A 14948-nucleotide genomic window follows, 5' to 3' on the forward strand; every position below is an offset into this window, starting at 1 on the left:
TATGCTGAGCATCAAAACGACTGTGCTTTCTGTTTGATTCAAAGCCAACTGTAAATAGAATTGCCACCTTATTTTATGAACAAATGGCCGTGTCAGTCTCCCAGAAGAAATACAGAAGTAAAACCAGTATGTGCAAATGAATGCATGTGCCCCCCATTATGTTTTAACTCCCACTGGGTTCTTCTTCAAGAAAAACATGATAATATTATCTAATAATACTTCTTCCTTTTTGCCACAGAAAACACTCTCAAAAATAATACTGTTTCCGATTTCTCATTTCAAGTGGTAAACAGTCTCAGGGCAACCGTTTTATTGCAGGGTCAATTGCCTTGCAAGATCAGAGCACTAGAGAATCATGGCATGCTTGGAGCATATCTGTCTAGTTACAAAACCAGAAATTGAACAGAGTGGAGAAACTGCCACACAGGCTGGCAGTACTGGAAAAAGCATCAGGCCCTTGCAGTCAGCAGGACAACCGTGCAGCTCCTTGACACTCCTTGGTAGTCGTGCAAAAATTTAAGCCCGATTGATATATAATAATGGGCTACATTCAGGTGTTACCAACCAGGAGGTGCCAGTATGGCACTTGTGTCCAAAGAGGCCTCCTGTGGCACCCAATAATGCTTGAAAGAAGCATTATTTCAAGCTCCATGCATTCAGTTGCAGAAGGTGCTTGTTTACAGGGTGAGGATAGTGCCCACAACAATTTGCAGATGTCCCCATGATCCCACAAAGGTTGGAAACCTTTGCTGTGAAGCAGGGTTCCCCGGACTTGGGTCTCCAACTGTTTTTGGGCTACAAATCCCATGATCCTTGACCACTAGCCCTGCTAGCTAGGGATGATGGGAGTTGTAGCCCAAAAACAGCTGGAAACCCAAGTTTGGGAAACTGCTCTAAAGCACAGTCTGAACGAGCGTTAGTGTCAGGAACTGCTGATCGTTGTCCCTGATGTGGTGAACTTCTCAACAGCAGCCTCTCAGTAAAGAGCCTTCTGGCTCTGAACTGACTCAGCCTGCTAGGCATAGGCTCCTCCTGGAGAGGAAGGAACGTAAGACGACTTCCTGCTTTGCTTGAGCAACAAGGCCAACCTGAACTGTGCCGTGCCTCTGTGTTTCTTTTGGTCCTGCCTCTTCTTGCCCTGATTGCCCCTTTTATCCTGACTCTGGTTCCCTTCCTGGTTCCATACTGGTGCCCACGGCTCAACCCTCAGACTAGGTGACCAACAGGCAGGGGCGAAACTAGGCTTTATACACCCGGGTCAAAGACCCAGTTTGGCAAAAAACAAACAAACCCACATTTGCACACACACACGAGGCTGGGAGCCTCAATGGTACCCCTCAGGAGGCTTCACCTGGGGCAAAAACTCCAGCTAGCCCCCACCCCATAGCTACGGCACTGCCATCAGGCATGCATTCTTGCCCCTTTCCCTAGGCTTACTCATGCCATACTAAACCATGCTTTAGCACGCCATCCAAAAAATGCAGCCGTTGGGTTTCTTCAATTGACTTGCAGGGCAGATCATAAAACTCTTATTATTGTGCTTGCGCTGCTTGGCAAGAGTGGTAATGTTGTTGCAACAAAACAAAGCAGTTATGCTAAATAAAACTATTAATGCCTTCCGTTTTGAAAAGAATGGCTGTCAAAGTGCAGGGCATTTTGTAGTGAAAGAGACTCTGTCTTGAGCAGTATCCGTAACAAGGTGTTGTGAGTCATGCTGTCCTCCTAGGGTGGGACCTGAGTAGTGTACAGTGGAGCAGTCATTAAGCTGCTCTTTCCCTAAAACCTCCTTTAAAATTCAAGAGGGGTAGCCTTGCTTATTCTGTAGCAACAAAAAGAACAAATAGTGTTCTGGCCCATTACAGACCGATAAGTTTATTGTGGCAGAAGCTTGTAAGGGCCAGAGCCACCTCTAACGACTGCATCAAGTTGAGCCTGCTTGGTATGTACCATATACCTTGAGTGCAGAGAGAAGAGCGCTGTTTCTATTTTGTTTTTGTTTCCCCCCACAAAGTAAAAGGTAATAAAGGTCAAGCAATTCAAGAGATAGCTGTAGGTAACCTGGGTCACGCCTGCCTCCAAGGTATGCTGCAGCTAAAACTGGTTTGCCCAGATCACAGGGAGTGGGGGCAAGGAGAGTTGAACAGAGTAATGTGTTTGGCAGGTGAGAGGAGAATGAATTGGTTCTTGGTTTTTGCAGGGAGAGGACAGGCCTTGCTTTGGAGACTTCCTATCTGCTTGCTTTTAAACCCCTATACCAGTGGTTTTCAACCAGGGTGCCTTGAATGATGGTCAGGGGTGCCGCAGGCAACACTGGCCTCTGTCCCTCTTCCCTTCCCTCCTCCCTCCTTCCTCCGATGCCCTCTTGCATCTCTGCTTCCAAAAGGCTTGCAGGGCCCTAGCTACAAGCTCCCCAGGTGAATGGTGCCTCTGGGGCTGGCTGGGGTCTGTGTGTGTGCTTTCCAGGCCTCTGTGGGGCAGGCCTCCTTGGGGTGGGGGTGGGATAGCTCAGAGACCAGGGGCAGCAGCAGTGGCTGCCTGGAGGACTCCTGTTATACTGTGTCTTAGGACCCCAGACATAGACCAGATGAAAACTCCCAAGGAGAGGGGAGAGGAGAGGAGGCTGAAGGAACACTCCACAAGGGAGGGTGTTCGAAAAGGAGTGAGGGGCTGTCAGTTCTGTAGGCAAAGGGTGACATAACTGGGTTCCTGAGCCCCACAGGGGTGCTGCAGAAAGAATGTAGTTGGTTGAGGGAGCCATGGACCCAAAAAGGTTGAAAGCCTCTGACCTACACTACAGTAATTGCTCAAACTATGCTTAAGAGAGCCAGTGTGGTGTATTGGTTAGAGCAGGCATCCCCAAACAGCGGCCCTCCAGGTGTTTTGGCCTACAACTCCCATGATCCCTAGCCAACAGGACCAGTGGTCAGGGATGATGGGAATTGTAGTCCAAAACATCTGGAGGGCCGAAGTTTGGGGATGCCTGGGTTAGAGTGTTGGACCAGGGAGACCAAGGTTCAAATCTACTTAGCCATGAAACTCCCTAGGTGACTTTGCTTTAGTCATTGCCTCTCAGCCTAACCTACCTCACAGGGGTGTTGTGGGAATTATATAATTGAGCTCATTGGACAAAAATATATAAATATAATAAATAACAAACTTTTATAAACAGATGATTGCAAAGACAACAGATGTTTCCAGTGCTGCATTACTGAAAGGAAAGGGTTGCTCCAAACTTTCCATAGTTTGGGAAAGGACAAACACACAGAACAATAGATTATTCCCTAATGCTATTTAATTATGCTGTGCCTAAGGATATATATCGGAAAGGAAAGAGGCTTAGAAAGTGCTGCTCAACCCTGGAGGGTAAAAAGGTATTCTACCAACTTGGAGAGCTGTTGACATGAAGCATTTGATCATAATAGATTTCATAATTTCCTTCCTTAAACTGTTCTTTAAGGTTGCTGTGCAGCCGAGAACCTTTGCAAAAGCAATGCAGGGTGGAGGAAGGGTATGAACAATATTTGCTGTGTTTTACAATGAATCCCACTGAATGAATCCATAGGGTGGCCCAGTTCAGATGCCATGAGAAGACTATGTTTTGGCCCTTTGGAACGTGCTATGGACACAGGTCCTCCTTTCTCCCATTTTCTTGGCTTCTTCTCCCTTCTTCCTGGTTTCTCCAAACCCTAATAATAATAATAATAATAATAATAATAATAATAATAATACCGCTTCAAACCATTTCCCCCAATTATGATTTGAAGGCAAACTATGGTATAAAAAGGTAACGATAAAGGACCCCTGACAGTTAGGTCCAGTTGTGAACAACTCTGGGGTTGCAGCGCTCATCTCGCTTTACTGGCCGAGGGAGACGATGTTTGTCCGCAGTTTTTCCGGGTCATGTGGCCAGCATAACTAAGCTGCTTCTGGCGAACCAGCGCAGTGCACGGAAACGCTGTTTACCTTCCCGCTGGAGCGGTACCTATTTATCTACTTGCACTTGACGTGCTTTCGAACTGCTAGGTGGGCAGGAGCTGGGACCGGACAACGGGAGCTCACCCCTTTGCGGGGATTCGAACTGCTGATCTTCCGATCGGCAAGCCCTAGGCTCTGTGGTTTAGACCACAGCGCCACCTTTGATTTTTGACTGCAAATCAAAAAGGAGAATCAGTGTATGGGAGAGGAGAAGGGGAGAGAGCACATGACCCCTGCAGTTCATTTCTAACTATGTTTTGACCACGATGTTGAAACTAAGCCTGAGAATCAGAACCTACCAGCACAGCAACACCCTAAAGATATATCTTTCAGGACAGCACTGCCATGCTGAGACCTATGGATAAAGGACGATATACAAAATTAATAAATAATAATAATAAAAGTACACAGGCAAGCTGGTTGAGCTCCAGCCAGGGTTACACTGAGATTTTTATTCAACAGAACACACAATCAAGCCTGACCATCCAGAATCTGCTTTGCATGCCTGTGGTTAACTCACTAATAAGCGCAGAGGTTCATCCTCCACAAGTCCTGACCAGTTGCACCTCCAGCCTCTCAGAGGACTCAATGAACGTTGTTTTGGTCATGCTTGACACTGCAATAAAACAGGAGGGAAGTACCTGTCAGGCTATGATACATGGCTGGTGGATGAGACTTGGCTTGGCAAGCCAGGAGTTACGCAAGTCTGGTTTCAGGCTGTGCACACGTTATTTTTTTAGTCCACTGCCAGTGTTTGCTCGCGACATTAGCCACACTCCCTATGTATCCTGAAGTGCCAGGAGCTGAGAAGGTCAGCAATAAAATACCCGGTGTCAGTGATGTTAACTCTTTATTTGAATAAACCAAAACAGCACAGGTCTAGTGATCACAGCAACTCTTCACAGGTGGTCTTGCTCCAATGAGGTAGTTGCAAGGAATTTCCTGCCTTCCTACAGCTCCCTAAGTCTCCTTCCCTGGGTCCTTCTCCATCAACCTGAGGCTCCTTCACCTTGTCTCTCTTTGTTCCACCCTCTTCATTCCTCTTCTGGTTCTGGGAGACCAAGGGGAGGGCAGCTGGAAGGGATGACTCTCTGGCTTCTTCACCAGCCTGTTTCCACTGTGCCTCCTGCCTCCGCTCCTCTCTAAACCCTGTTCTTCAGTTTGTACCTTTCCAACCACATCCATCCCAACAGACCTTTCCAGACAATCCTACAAGTCTCTTCTTTCCCTGCTGTCACCATTGTCCCCAAATATTTGTTTTCTCTTTGTGGCGAATGCTGGCATCGCACTCCCAGGTACAGTGCAATCCTACAAAGCTGTTCATGCTCAAGCATGTGCAGATGAGCAGTGCTCTTCCTTGAACCACATCAGCAGGGATGTATGACAGGCAGTGGCTAGACAAGGGCGGGGTTAGGGCAATTAGCCCCATAATTTAACCAATGACAAATTCAAACCCTTCCTTTTGTATAACCACGTCACACCAGTCAGCAGCTGGCGTAGCCCCCGAGATGAAAATCAGTGTTGGAAGAAACTCTTATTGGCTGCATACTGTATCATTAAAGGCTTGCCTACTTTGCAACAGTAGTAATTTTTTAATTCCAGAAAAAGCAGACGAGCTTGCATCACTGTCAAGCGAGCTCGGTCAGGGTATGGTGGTTCAGCGCAGCATCATTATCTTCTCGCCTGTGGTTTGGTTTGACATTCCCGTGTAACCCGCTTTGTTTTTACCCAGCTTTTGCACAGGAAGTTCATTCAGTCACGTATGCATTTGCAGATACCTTCTGCTCGTTGCATTTCCTATGTATTTCCTATCAATGTATACAATTCCTTTCAATGTATACAATTCCTATCAATGTATACAATTCCCTATTAATGTATACAATTTCCAATGTATTTCCTATCAATTTAAAAAATGGGTGTGGCACGAGCAAGTTTTTATTCTTCAAGGTTTGGCCCAGAGTATGAAGTTTTAAAACTACTGGGTCAGAGCACACAACAATATATCCCACAGAAAAGTTAGGCGCAGAATAAGAGAGTTGTGAGAAAGCGTTGGCAGATCCACTGGCAGAAATTATAATTCTTCTGAGGCAAGAGATTTAAGGCTCCCTGGGCTTCTCAAGAGTTAGCGATGGCATCAGAAATGCGTACCACTGCTCAGCTCTGAATACTGAGGTTTGTTCACCTGTACGTTGTTGGTTCTGGGCCGCTGGTTTCTGGTAGGCGACATCTTTCCTACTGTGGCCATCTCATCTGGGGGGGAAACAAATATAGGCAAACTGTAAATGCCAGTGTGAAACTTTTCCATTGCTTAGCTAGGGAGCTATTTAAAAATAAAAAAATAAAAAACAGAGCAGGAAAACACCACCTTGATATGGCCAAATGGATCTGGTTAGCAAGCTGCCAAAAGTACAAGCTGTCTGGAGGCCATTCCGTCAGCACACAACAAATAATTTGGAATGCTGCCTTCACCGACATCCAGCTCAGCAGCCAGGAAGTGTGTGGGATCCTGTTTCACTATCAGACACCTAAGGGACTTCATTGCTCTGCTCTGGTACAAAGCAACTGGGGACAAAAAAAATACCTTAGCACCATCAACAAGAGCTTTTTCACACACACACCCTCTGAAGTGGATATTTTGCCTACGGGGTGTTACAAAGATTCATTGGCAGACATTTCTTTTAAATTATAATTTGTTTTATGGGTGATCTCAATTTACTGGCGTAATTTCGCTTTTACATTTAAAACAACCAGCCCATCAATATATAAACAACGAGCAGCCTTGTACGTTGCTTATATATGGATGGGCTGATTGTTTTAAATGTAAAAGCGAAATTACGTAAAATTATGTAAAAATTATGTAAAAGCCTTGTACGTGGTGTTACTTAGGAATTGTGAGAAACCAAAAAATGGATGCAGATTTGAAACCAGGGGTTGAAACTGCAGTTTTGAAAGGTTCGGTCTGCCATCTTGATTCAAAATGGCATCCCACTATTTCTAAACATAGACAGAAACCTGCTCTTTGATCTCAGGAACCATCATGCAAAATTTGGTTATGGTATTTTGAGAAAGATGTCCAAATGCATAGTAGGATGACTTTCCAAAATATTTAGTGATATAAGTTCAATATGGCATACCTTGTTTCCCCCACCAACTGCATTATCACAACAACCCTGTTCAGACTAACTCTCTCTCAGCCTAATTGTCCCAAGGTCACCCAGTGAACTTCATGGCTCAATGTGGTGCTGAACCTGGTTCTCCCTGCTATTACCTTCAGCTCCAACCACATCACCATACTAGTATACTTGGCTAATGCAATAATGTGCAGAATATGTATATTTGATAGATACACATGTGACTATTTGCTCCCTACGTGCTTCGGAAATTCAGCGAAACTTTTTTAAAAAAACCCTACTTGTTACTGTTTGTTTTTTAATCCCAGTGGATTACATAACCAAAGTCTTTTTTAAAAAATAGAGATGCGTGCGTATTAACCTCAAGAAACGAGTAGTCAAATGGGGACAAAGTTACAAATAGACAGTGACTTTGCCAAGACTGAACTTCACACAGCGAAACTGAACCATCGCTGGATAGATAGAAAAGATAGAAACGCTGAAAAGATAGAAACAGCCAGAAACACACACTCTCAATTTCAGGCCACAGTTACCATTCAGCTGTTTCTTTTGCGTTTTACATTTTGTCACGTCATTCTCATTCGTGAGCCTACAGCCTGGCAGTTATACAAATTCCAGCCAGGAAAAACTTCTCTGTTTAAGTGACAGGAGAGGAGAACGGATGTACCACCGAGCGAACCAAGCCGACGCTTCAAATAACCAACAGGCCCTCCGTGATCCTGCAACCTGATACGCGAAAGCCTCACAATTCAACCGCTTAAGTGTTTTGATTCCATTTTAAAAATATCCCTGGGCTGGGTGCGTTGTTTCTCTCCCCCCCCCCCCCCGGGTCGCCTGAAGAAAGGAAACATTCCATTTTTAGCCAAGGTGCATGTTCTCCTAATAAGAAAAGCAGAACTGTAGAGATTGTGTAACATTTGTTCACCAAAGTACGAATGGGGTTGCCTGGCAACGAGCAGGAACTGCGCTGCAGAATGAGACAGGCCTCAGATAAAGGAAAGCCTCTTTAGGGTGAGGGAGAGAACGAGAACCCTGGCCACAAAATGCATTCCTCATGCCCATGTATGAAACTTTCTGCCTGCTCTATAGTCTCTCATTGCTGTGGGCAGGAGCTGTGCTTCCTGCTGAAGCTGCCTGCTTATCAGAATGTCATTTTATGGAATGCATATCCAACATTTCTCCGATGAAAATAGGGACGTCCCACTCCATAATGATAATTTTACTATTTATACCCCCCCCCATCTTACTGGGTTGCCCCAGCCACTCTGGGCAGCTTCCAACATATATAAAAACATAATAAAACATTAAACTTTTTTTTTAACACCTTCCCTGTACAGGGTTGCCTTCAGATGGCTCGGGGCTCAGATAACTCCACACCCTCCAACATTTCTCCATTGAAAATAGGGACATGCTAAGTTAAAGCTATGATGATGTAGTGATGTATGGAAGTGAGAGCTGGACCATAAAGAAGGCTGATCGCCAAAGAATTGATGCTTTTGAATTATGGTGCTGGAGGAGACTCTTGAGAGTCCCATGGACTGCAAGAAGATCAAACCTATCAATTCTGAAGGAAATCAGCCCTAAGTGCTCACTGGAAGGACAGATCATGAAGCTGAGGCTCCAATACTTTGGCCACCTCATGAGAAGAGAAGAATCCTTGGAAAAGACCCTGATGTTGGGAAAGATTGAGGGCACTAGGAGAAGGGGACGACAGAGGACGAGATGGTTGGACAGTGTTCTCGAAGCTACGAACATGAGTTTGACCAAACTGCAGGAGGCAGTGCAAGACAGGAGTGCCTGGCGTGCTATGGTCCATGGGGTCACGAAGAGTCGGACACGACTAAACGACTAAACAACAACAACAAAGGAAAAGTGGGACATTCTGGGATCAAATCAGAAACTGGGATGGCTTCTCTAAATTCGGACGTCCCTGGAAAATAGGGACACTTGGAGGGTCTTGGAATGTAGTAGTAATAATTTAGGGGGAAAGTTTTGGGTTGGAGAGAGCCCTAGGCTTCCTATGATTTTGCAGGGGTTCCAACCATAGAGGCTTCTTTTGAATGCATAGAAAACGAATGGAAAAGTTTCTGAAACTCTGGTTTAAGCAAATTAGATCTTCAGCCAGACCTGCTAAACAGATAAGATAAGATATATTTATTGTCATTGTCCCCTTGTGGGAACAACAAAATTACTCGGTTGCTACATCTCTTGGGAAGAGAGCAGCAGAGTGCCTGCTTAGCACCTCAGATTCTATCCCTGGTATCTCTAGCTAAAAGGATCAAGTCGTGGGGTCGATGATACAATCCTGGCCTAGATGGACAAAATAGTTTGATCTGATGTGAGGCAGCACCCTGTCCTCAGAGATCCAGCAAGTTCTAAACTCATCAAAATGAAGTTTACTTTAACCGCAACACCACTGACCTCCTTAGAAAACATAGCTTTCAAAACAACGTATGTGGGTTTACATACTCCTTAGGAAACAGTCCTTTGCTTCAGGTAATTTAAGCTACAGGCCAAAAGCAAATGTCCCGTTCTTGGGGAAGGCGTTCAAGTGAGTGGTTGTCAACTAGATCTTGGTTCTGCTGGATGAAACCAAGATCTGATTAGGTTCAGGCTTGGTTTTGGCACAGATATCACCTTGTCTGTAGGAGTGAAAAAAAGGGTGTATGAACACTTGCATATCACAAGTTCTTTAGGATGACCTATAGACACAGGGGAAGTGTGACATTGCAGGTTCTCCTTGATCTCTCAGCCAACGTAAGCATTATTATGGTATTTTTTTTTCTGGGACAGCTGTTGGAGCTAGGGTGGAGGGCAGCACTTTGCGGTTCTGCTGCTACTTGGATACTTGGTCTCAAAAGGTTGCTTAGTCCCATGGACCCTCTAAATCTGCGGTTCCACGTGGCTCTGTCTTATTATCCATGAAAATATACATGAAGCCACAGAGTGGGATCATCCTGTTCTGCCCCTTAGTATATCAGGGAACTAAGGGCAACTTTTCAACAGTAGGCCGATGATACCCAGCTCTATTTCGCTGTAACATCTGGATCAGAAGAGGCCAGGCATGCCCTGGACCAGTGCCGAGACTCAGTGGTGGACTGGATGAGGGCCAAGAAGCAGACTCCAAACCCTGGCAAGATCAAGATGATGATGATCATCATCATCATCATGATGATGTTATTATTTATACCCCACCCATCTGGCTGGGTTTCACCAGCCACTCTGGGCGACTTCCAACAAAACATTAAAATACAATAATTCCTCAGATATTAAAAGCGTCCCTAAACAGGGTTGCCTTCAGATGTCTTAAAAGTCGGGTAGTTGTTAATTTCTTTGACATCTGATGGAAGGGTGTTCCACAGGGCAGGTGCCACTACTGAGAAGGCCCTCTGCCTGGTTCCCTATAAATTTGCTTCTCACAGTGAGGGAACCGCCAGAAGACCCTCGGAGCTGGACCTCAGCTGGACAGAATGATGGGGATGGAGAAGCTCCTTCAGATCAGGGTGCTGTGGGTGAGCAGTTTCTGAGTCCAGAAATTGGTCAATTGCTTGCTTTGGATAGGGTTGTTTTTCCCTTGAAGGCACAGGTTCATGGTCTAGGCAGTGCTCCTGGATCTATCCGTCACTGGAGACCCAGCTACAGTCATCTCTGGACCAGGATTTAACCTGACAACCGTTGTCCATCCAGGATTGCCATAATGTAGAATTGCCCCTTAGGTTGGTCTGGAAGCTGTGGCTAGTGCAAAACACAGCAGCTTGAGTGCTTACCGCGCAGGCCATTGCCACGTGATGTTATAAAACTGCTGAAAGAAATACACTGCGTTCAAGATACTAAAGTATACACAGTATACAAAGCCCTACACACTTTGGGAGCAGGGTACCTAAAAAGATAGCCTTATTCCTGGTTTACTCAACCAATCACAATGCTATGAAGCAGGGGGCCTCTTGTAGATACCATCTGTACAAGGTAGGACTCAGGCCTTTAGTGTGGAAACAGCCCCTCTTTGGAACTTCCTTCATATATCAGATATATTGTCTTTTTAGACTGCTGAATGTCTTCGTTTTCCAACAAGGCTTTTATTAGAGATTTTTATCCTGGTTTATACTGGATTTGAAACTGTGTTTATTTATGGAATGTCTCAGTTTTGTCGGTGAAGTCATTTTTCATATTGCCGTTTTATTGTTAACCGCTTTGAGATCTTTCATAGGAAGTGATTCATAAATGGAACTGAATAAAGGATATTTTTTCCACTGTTGATATGGCATCGGTGCCATTAATTCCAGTCAGGTGTTCTTTTGTTTCACTACAGCAGTTATTTGAATACAAGCCCCCGTGATGTGCTTCGTTCCTGCGGTGATATTATGAGGAAAAACTTGACTTTAGCATTGTGTCCTCAAGCTTTGCCAATGAAACAATTAGCATTTGGTGCAGTGTGTATTATTCCCCAGTCCCTATTCTTTCCAAGGTTTAGGAGTTTAACCTCACAGTGAATTTGTACAATAAAAAGGGTGCTGAAAACCACACTTCTACCTAAATAACAGGGCTTAAATCACTGTTGATGACACTTCACTTGAGGGGGGAAAATAGGGCATGATGAACTCACCTACTTTTCCGCTGCCTCATTGTGAAAGAAGGCTTGCTTCCAGGTAAACACAGATAGGACCTGGCTGCAAAGCCCGAAACTATAAAAAGCACCTTGCAGTGAAACTGGATTGTGAGAAGTTCCAGAGAAGTGTCTGTATTAAGTGTGCCACAGCAAATACAAGCAAGAAGCCCGCAGCACCTGGAAAGGCTCTAATAAACTGCAGCATAAATGTTCATATAGTAGAGCTTATTTCATCAAATACACAAAGTCATGTCTTAAGTGGGTAGGTATATATACTCCAGAGAAGAAAAACAAACTCAAAAAGGTCTAGTGATGCAAAGCAGGAATAGGTGTGGCAGAGTGCCAGTGAATCGAGACTCTGGTCACAGGATATTGTAAACAAACACTCTAAAGGCGGGCAAATTACTTTCTGTGGTGATCCAGCCATTGGCAGGATTTGTTGAGATCAAGCACCACTTTGCTAAATAATCCTTTGCATTGCTTGACCCTTTGGACTCCCTTTGCTTAAATAATAATCTCCCCCTTTGTTACTCAGGTGCCTGCTCTGGCTGGCATCCCAGAGCAAGAGCTCTGAGTGTATGCTAATGCTCAACTCGGCACTTGACCTGTTTGCTAGGTGCTGGCTTCCAGCACAAGCATGTGCCTCCATTTGGCCATGAAATTTCCAACTCTGGCTGGTTCAACGAACTGCGGCCACTTTTGTACTCCACGCTCTGGGAACTTCCAGACTGGATGACTGCAACATGCTCTATGCAGAGCTGTCCTTGAAGACAACTCAAAAACATCAATTGGTTTAAAATGCAGTGGCCAGATTATTGGCTGGGTTCCACTTAGAGCTCACATAACCTGTCTGAAAACAGGTTCAGGGTGCTCATGTTAGTGTTTAAAAACTTTAAAGCCCTAAATCGCTCAGCTTTGACGACTCAGGCTCCAAATAGCTGAAATGCTGCTTTCTTCCTTACAGACATCCTTGGGTGTTAAGATCGGCAGAAAGGGTCCTCTTGGTTGTTCTACTGCCCTCAGAAGCGGAGGGTGTGGTGGCCTGGAAAAAGGCCTTCTCTGTGGCAGCCCCAAAGTTGCAGAATTTCTTCCCCACAGAGGTGTGTCTGGCACCTTCACAAAAACATTTCACTGAATGCTGAAGACATACCTCTTTAGCCTGGCATTTGACACTAGAGATATGAGTGTAAGACAACAGAGATTTCTGTGAGTGTAAATTGTTTAAAACCGATTTTTAACATTGTGTCTTAGTTGCTGTAACCTGTCTTGGGACCTAAGGGTGACAGGCAGGTTACTGATATTAATAGCAGCCCTGACAAAAACAAAGTCTTCCTCAATTAGTATTGTCCCTACCAGTCAGTAGTTGTTTATATCACTTAAGGATGGATTCACACTCAAGGCCTCTTCTAATCAGCTTGGTAGGTTTCTGGATGAAACATCAGCTCTAGATCCATTTCAGTCCGGCTTTCGCCCTGGTCATGGGACCGAGACAGCTCTAGTCGCCTTAACAGATGATCTCCGTAGACAGCTGGATCGAGGCGGGTCGGGACTGCTGATTCTTTTAGATTTGTCAGCAGCCTTCGATATGGTCGATCACGAACTTTTAGACCACCGCCTTGCCGACGTGGGGATTCAGGGCACAGTCCAACAATGGCTGCGTTCCTTTATCTCAGGTCGGGGACAGAGGGTGGCGCTAGGGAGGGAGTTGTCACTGCGGCACTCCTTGGTGTGTGGAGTCCCGCAAGGCGCAATCCTTTCCCTGATGCTTTTTAATATCTTTATGCGCCCCCTTGCCCAGATTGTCTGGAGTTTGGGGCTGGGTTGTCATCAATATGCTGATGACACCCAGATCTATCTGTTGATGGACGGCCGCCCTGCCTCGGCCCCGGACACACTGAACAAGTGCTTGGAAGCTGTGGCTGGATGGCTACGTGGGAGCCAGTTGAAGCTAAATCCTTCGAAGACAGAGGTCCTCTGGCTGGGTAGGGACGATATGGGGTTGGGGGGCCAACTCCCATCTCTTGCAGGGGCTCAATTAGTGCCAGCGCCTTCTGTCAAGCGTTTGGGTGTAACCTTCGACGCCTCCCTTTCCATGGAGGCGCAGGTTGCAGCCACAGCTAAGGTGGCATTTTTCCATCTCCGCCGTATCAAGCAGTTGGTCCCTTACCTCTCTCGCCCTGATCTGGCCACAGTGATCCATGCAACGGTCACCTCCAGGCTTGATTATTGTAACTTGCTCTACGCAGAGCTGCCCTTGAAGCTGACCCAGAAACTCCAGCGGGTGCAGAATGCCGCGGCGAGGCTCCTTACGGGGTCCCGGCTGCGGGATCACATTCATCCAGTGCTTTACGAGCTGCACTGGCTCCCGGTGGAGTACAGGATCAGCTTTAAGGTGCTGGTTTTGACCTTTAAAGCCCTGCGAGATGAGCGCGCAACCCCAGAGTCGGTCACGACTGGACCTAATGGTCAGGGGTCCCTTTACCTTTACCTATGGGACCCAGGTGGCGCTGTGGTTAAACCACTGAGCCTAGGGCTTGCTGATCAGAAGGTCGGCGGTTCGAATCCCTGTGACAGGGTGAGCTCCCGTTGCTTGGTCCCAGCTCCTGCCAACCTAGCAGTTCGAAAGCACGTCAAAATGCAAGTAGATAAATAGGAACCGCTACAGCGGGAAGGTAAACGGCGTTTCCATGTGCTGCTCTGGTTTGCCAGAAGCGGCTTTGTCATGCTGGCCACATGACCTGGAAGCTATACGCCGGCTCCCTCGGCCAGTAATGCGAGATGAGCGCGCAACCCCAGAATCGGTCACAACTGGACCTAATGGTCAGGGGTCCCTTTACCTTTGCGGCTTGGGACCCCCGTACCTACGGGACCGCCTCTCCTGGTATGCCCCGCGGAGGACCTTAAGGCCCACAAACAACAATATTCTGGAGATCCCGAGCCATAAGGTGGCTAGATTGGCCTCTACTAGGGCCAGGGCCTTTTCAGTATTGGCCCCAACTTGGTGGAACACTCTTTCACAGGAGACCAGGGCCCTGCGGGATTTGTTGTCATTCCGCAGGGCCTGCAAGACAGAGCTGTTCCGCCTGGCCTTTGGGTTGGACTTAGTCTGACCCCTGTGTTTTCCTCCCTCATGGCTGTATTTATGGACTACTTAAAATGAGGCTGCATTTTAAATTTTATTGTATTTTAATCTGTATTTTAATTAATTTTTATGTTTTATTGTAATTTTATTGGTG

The sequence above is a fragment of the Zootoca vivipara genome, chromosome 3, assembly GCF_963506605.1.
Source record: "Zootoca vivipara chromosome 3, rZooViv1.1, whole genome shotgun sequence".
NCBI classification, from domain to species: Eukaryota; Metazoa; Chordata; class Lepidosauria; order Squamata; family Lacertidae; genus Zootoca; species Zootoca vivipara.